Consider the following 6,552-nt stretch of genomic DNA (forward strand, 5'->3'; position numbering starts at 1 on the left):
TGCCAGCCCAGCATTTGTGTCCAGCCAGCCTGCTCCGGACCCGTGATCTGCACCAGAACCTGCTACCGCCCCACGTGCGTCTGCCTGACTGGGAGCCTCCCCGAGAGCTTCGGATCCAGCTGCTGCCAGCCCTGCAGCTGCTGATCAATTTACCACAGTACCACCCCTGCGATGAGCAGAGCGGAAGATGCCAACACCACGAAAAACTCACCCTGCTCTCTCCGCTGACTTTACGTGCAGTCACCCTCTTGCTAGCAGACTTGGAGTTTGCTGACTCCCCCAGTGCGGTCTCTCTTCACTCAGCCGATGCTCATCAGTACCTCTCTTCCTGACCTGGATTCATGCCCCCAACCTTGACCAAGTGATTAGGCTACAGAAGTTTTAAAAACTCCTAACTGCCCCATTCAGTCTTATTCCTTCATCGACTTTGCCCGCTCTTCCCCAGGGAATGGAGCGTTGGCTGTTCATTTCCTAATAAATGCTTCGCTGTACCGCGTCCTATGCAGTGACTGTTTGTATGATTGTCTTTTGCATTTAACAGAGCCTATCTAAGTCACATAAACGTCCCAACCTTGGCCCCACCGGCTTGAGTAAAGCGATCTTGTGCAGCTAATAAGGGTGGACGGAATCAGGTCCAGGACATGGGCTTTTTTATCTCCACTCTGGTGCAGTGACATCCATGGCTTAGTGCCCTAAAACTAGCCCGAGGACTGAGCACTGGGAAGCTTCGCATTTTAGGATCATTCTTGACCAGGGTGATGGCAATTCCTTGCATTCAGGATCACTTTCTATCTCCCAGCCTGTCCCCCGTCATTCCCCACATCTTGGCCGCCAACAGCCAGGTCCTCGGCGCTGCAGTCGGCTCGGAAAGCCCCGATACTTGCCATGAAGCCGTAGGAGCTCAGTCTCTGTCCAGCCACCACGAATTTAAACTTTTTTCATTGCCCTTGTACTCCTGGCACCATCCCAGGACCTTGATGTCAGAGGCTCATCGGAGCACTTTGTGGATGTCATGGACGTGGCATTTTTGTACGTCGTCTTTCTCCTACTCGCCTATACAAATGAGCAGTGTGGGAGTACGTCACGCCCCATGAAACACAGGCTGAATTTCAAATGTGCTCTACTGTTGAGAGAGAATCTGCTCCCAGTCAAAACACTGCAAACGAAAATAAGCAGTGAGAGCCCTGGGGCTCCAGGTCCCAGTGTGCTGAGCACATCGGCCTTTGGCAACTTCTGCGATCTCTGAGTCACCTGGGGGTTAAAACTGCTCCCCGAGATATGCAGTGGGGGCAGTCCCCACGAACTGAGAGAAAACAAAGCCTCAGGTGTCTGGGATAACAGGAGTGTGAGGAGAGAGAGGCCAAAAGAGGACCTGGCGAGCCACAAGCAGACCTGCTGAGAAAGAAAATGAACAACAGGCAACTCCATCATCCTGTGGCACCTGAGCTGACCATGCCATAGGAACGGGGGGTAAGGGAACAAGGCCACCTCCTTGAGGGCCAGAAGCTCTTCCACACCCCGACAGGACACCATGCCGCACACGTGTGGGCTCCTCACGTCTGCACCTTAGAGGTTGCCAGTGCAGATGCCCAGCGCCCAGCGGCAGGCAGACCTGCGTGGAGAGAAAGTCGTAACACTGAAGTCTGCTTTGTTTTGTTCATGTTTCCGGCACACAGACAGGGCTTCAAATGCCGGAGCCCTGACTGGCAGCGGACACCCACACTCCTGCAGCAGGCCTCACAGCAGCAAGGGACTGTCAGCGTTCACTCTGGTGCCCTTCCTTACCCGCTCGCTGACCGGCCAGTCCTCGGTGCCTTTTCTCATTGAAAAACTGTGCTGTTTTATTTTCTTGAAAATAAAATACCTTCAATCAGATGATGACAAAACTACACAACCCTTGAATGTGACTTTGCATACTTTGTTTCTAATTCCATTCATCTTAAAGTTGTAAGCAGGCAAATATAGCTGCCCTTATCTCGGTTTTGTAGGAAACACACTTGAGGCCCCGACTTCTCTTACGCCGTGGCCTCATCAGAGCCCACAAATTTTACATTTCAGTTTGAGTGATTTATGCTATAGCATGTGGAATTCACGGTGCTCTAAGTGCTATTTTGGCTAACCAAATTGTCCTACAGCCTATCTTACTTCCGAAGGTAAGTACATAAGGACACAGACCTCTGTGGGAAACTTCACGATTCCTAGTGTCCGTTCTCTGAGTGACAATCTGACCTTACTGTGCCCGCTTTCTTTGTCCTAAGCATCCAAGCAAGAGTTGAACAGTGAAATTCTTCCTGTGGTTTGAATTAACGATAAAGCAATGTGTAAGACAAGAACACTGACAAAACATAATACTGCTGTGGGAAAAACACCTGGTTTAACGGCAGATCATTGGCCTTGTGGTATTGAGCTCTTTTCAAAGTAGACAGTTGCTCCTTGAATTCCTTTTCCTCCACACAGATTCTGCAGAAGAACCACTCTTAGATTTTGCTTAGGTATTTTCAAAGAGAAGGACTGTTGGAGTCTAAGCCCAAACCGCACAGCACTGATACTTTAACTTCCAAAGGTATGAGAGCCCATGAAAGGTCATTTCAGGAAATCACACCAATGTCAGGTTCAAGCACAGAAGGATGGAGAAGCATATTTCCTTCCTCCTGCTGCAGCTCCGCAAATCACCACCAGCTTGGTGGCTTTCACACAGATTTATTAGCGTACATTTCTGGATCAGAATGAGTCTCGCTGGATTCAAACCACGGCGCTCCCAGGCATGGGCTCCCTCTGTAAGTGCTATAGGAAAACTCAACTCCTCTAATGGGTGGCGATGCGCAGAGTCTTTGGCTCTAGTCCTGTGTTGTGCTGACCTCTCTTCTGGGAGGTGCAGGTCTAGAGTGGCCCCCAAAAGCCTCATGTGTTAAGGGCAGGGACTTTGAGAAGGCAATCGGGTCACAGGGCACTGCGCTCCTCAGCGATCCACGGGTGAATCCACAGCGGAAGGTGCTGCTAGGAAGGGCCGGGTTGGAGGAGGCCGGCTGTGGGTGTGACCTGGACTGGCGGTGTCCTCCCGCGCGGCTCCTCCCTTCTCTCCCTCCTTCCTGGCAGCCGCGGCTTGACAAGCTTTACTAGATCCCCCCACTGTGTCCTTTCTGCTTGGGAGGCAGCTGATGGTGGAGAGCATCCCCGAAAAACCGTGCGCCAGAGTAAACCACTCCTCCTTTAAGTGAGCCCCTTCAGCCCATGTAAGATGACACAGGCACAGGAGACTGGGACACGAGTGTCTGAGAATCCGTCCTGTTTCCCACAGGAAGAGCTCACATATGGCCAAAGCTGAATCACTGAGAAATTGTAGGCGGACTGAGGAACACATGGGAAATGACTGGCCCCTACCCAAACAAGCATGTGTAGAAACTTCTCCAGGCACACGAAGAACGTCTTGAAATCACAAAACTTGAAACACAAAGGCTTCCAAGACTGACCGTGGAGCACCTCGTCCCTTATTCTGATCGCTGCGTTTATCAGTTCAGGCTGCTGGAGTGTGTTTGGGAAGTTGGTTGCGACCTCTGACCAACCTGACCAGCTCTGAGAAGACTTAAACTTGAAAAATCCCTTGAGTGTGGACCATACACTGAACCCAGTCCATCTGAGGACCAGGTTCTGCATTCGAGACACTGCGTACCTCCTTCCCACCTTGGATTTCATGGCTGCGAGCACGGGGATTATTACGTCACTGACTCCACGGCCCACTCGTTTTTCTTTCATGTCTTAAAATTTTGAAGCCATTTAACTCTTTCTTCCTTTCTTAAACAACAAGGAAATCACTAAAGACATCAAATAAGATATTTGGTGTGAGTAATAGAATAAATCAGAGTAAGTAAAGCTGAGGAAAAAACTACTATGAAGTGGGGATTATGAAATCTTAAAAAAAAAACTTTAAATCTTTGTCATTTAACTGGCAATTCACTGAAATGTCAACAGTTACAGGATGTCATAAAAGTGCATTCTGAAGAAAAGCTATATAACCTTTACATCCTAAAAACAAAGTATTCCTCTTAAGATAGAGAACAGAAAATAAACTAACAAAAGACTAGAAGGAAAGAGATAAGTGAAAATTTAAATTAATCAGCTGGAACACAAATAAAATGAAGAATATCAAAAATCAATAACTGATGCCATGGAAAATCTTTTCTTGCACTAACAATAATAATCAGGAAAAAATGAGATACACTGAACAGTATTGTAAAAGGAAAAGGGCATATACCTATGGATTTACAAAGAACATTCAATAAATTCAGCTAGAAAATACGAAACTGAATACCTAGTAGGCATCATATACAAAAAATATATAGTCCGGGTAGATTAAGAGTTTAAAATTGACTCAAAAACTTAAAAACCTTTAGAAAACAAAATAGACAAATACCCTTGAGATATTAAAGTAAGAGAGACTTCATCACCAAGACAAAAAAAAAATCTTATCTCTAACAGAAAAGATTGCCAAATTTGATTATGCTAATATATAAAATTTATGTTCCCCAGAAGATACTAATAAAAATGAAAAAATTAATTGCAAACTGGGCTGAGTAATAGACAGACTAACTGAGCAATAAAATGCTGATAGGTATTGAGGAGAAAAAACTCCCACAGATCAGTTTTTTAGAAGCCAAGTTAAAATTTAGTCAATGAAAATCTCAATCAGCTAGACGTACTGAGAAAACATATGGCAAATAAACATAAGAAAAATGTGAGGCCTTCAGCTGGGGATTTACCTCAGTGGCACCACAATCACCAAGCAGGTGCAAGGTCCTGAGTTCAATACCCACTACCCCCCACCCCAAAATGTGAGACCTGATTAATATTCAGAAAAAAAACAAGTCAGTACCTCAATGTGGTATTGTATACCTATTTCACAGAATAAAGCATCTTGTTTCATCTTAGGGAATTTGAGGTTGTTAAAAATTACATGGCTAATAAGTGATAGAAGTCATGAGTTCTCTTCACTGGCAGCAAAGCTGACACAGCTGATGGGCAGGGAAAGGCTCTGGAGCAACTAGACATCCATCCGGGAGAGGAGGACAACCTCGATCCCCATTCCATGTTAGATACAAACCAGTTTCAGGCACATGGTACAGATAAATGTAAACATAAAGCTTTAGAGCTTTTAGGGTATCATATAAGACGATCTCCAGTGGTCTTAGGGCCGTCATCACTTTATTAATCAGAAAGCTGAATGCACTATAAAGGCCACGGAATGACTGATTTTCCATACAATAATACTGATGAGCCACAAAGAAAGCAATAAGAACAATCACATGTACAAGGCGTGGTCAACAGGTACGGTGAGTTTAAATTTAAAGTTTTTTATTGGCGTAAAAGACACTTCGGCATTACTCTCCCTCAAAATACTTCCCCTCACCTTGAACACACTTAACTCGGTATCCTTGCCACGTTCTGAAGCAGTTCTAGACACCCTCTTTCTTGAATGTCTTTAGTTGTGCTGTTATGGCCACCTCAGTGTCGCTAAGTGAATCAAAGCTTTTACCGATCATGATCATTTTGGCTTTGGGGAAGAGGCAGAAGTCACGTGATGCCGGGTCCTGAGAAAAAGGGGGACGAGGACACATGTCATTCTGTTCTGAGCCTGCCTTTCTACTGGATAGCAATCAGCTACAGCTTCAGAAAGTGGCAAGTCAATGACGTAAATGTCTCCAGGGCGAGTGGGACAACTTGAGGAGAACTACGCTGGTCTTTTTCTGTAATACGATTTTTATTCAAATATTCACTGTATATGCTGCTCACACCTAATATACATTATTGCAACTTTGTGGAAAAAAGGTTGGCTTAATCTATCACAGTACACAATCTACAACTCAGAAATTTAACTTCAAGGATATATTCCATAGAAGAGCATGCAAACCTACAGCAAAATGTGGACAAAAGGGCCGGGGATTTAGCTCAGTGGTTCCAGGGCCTGCCTCGCAAGCACAAAGACCCAAGTTTGATCCCCAGTGCTAAAAAAAAAAAAAAAATGTGGACAAAAAAATTCAGATGAACAAGATGTAAAATGACCATCAACAATGCGATGTATTGATACAATATATTAATGGTTCGTTATTTAATGATCCAGTCATGCAGTGATCAGAAAAGATCAATGAAAATGAACAAGTGGCCATACTTCATTAGCAAAGTCAACAAATGTCACTAATACAAAGTTGAGCAAAAAAAAAGCCAAACAAAAAAGTGCATGCTGCATGATGTCATTTGGATAAAAGTTCAAAAACTGGCAAAGCTATAAGTCAATTTACCAGTTACCTCACAAGAAAGAGGAAAAAGACAATAATAAGGACAGCTACTACAGAAATTTCAGTTATAACAAACAGCTAACTGGAGCACGTGCCACAGGCTCACCACCACCGTACTGCACTGTGCTTGGAAATTAATTTCCTGCCATGAATGATGAACCACTATTTCCTTTGTCACAATTGGTCAAGCTGCACATAAAAAATATGTATATATAATATATGTTATATATAATATATAACATATACCATATATATATATATA

This window comes from Fukomys damarensis, unplaced genomic scaffold (genome assembly GCF_012274545.1).
Source record: "Fukomys damarensis isolate Sample0158 unplaced genomic scaffold, DMR_v1.0_HiC HiC_scaffold_13, whole genome shotgun sequence".
Lineage (NCBI taxonomy): Eukaryota > Metazoa > Chordata > Mammalia > Rodentia > Bathyergidae > Fukomys > Fukomys damarensis.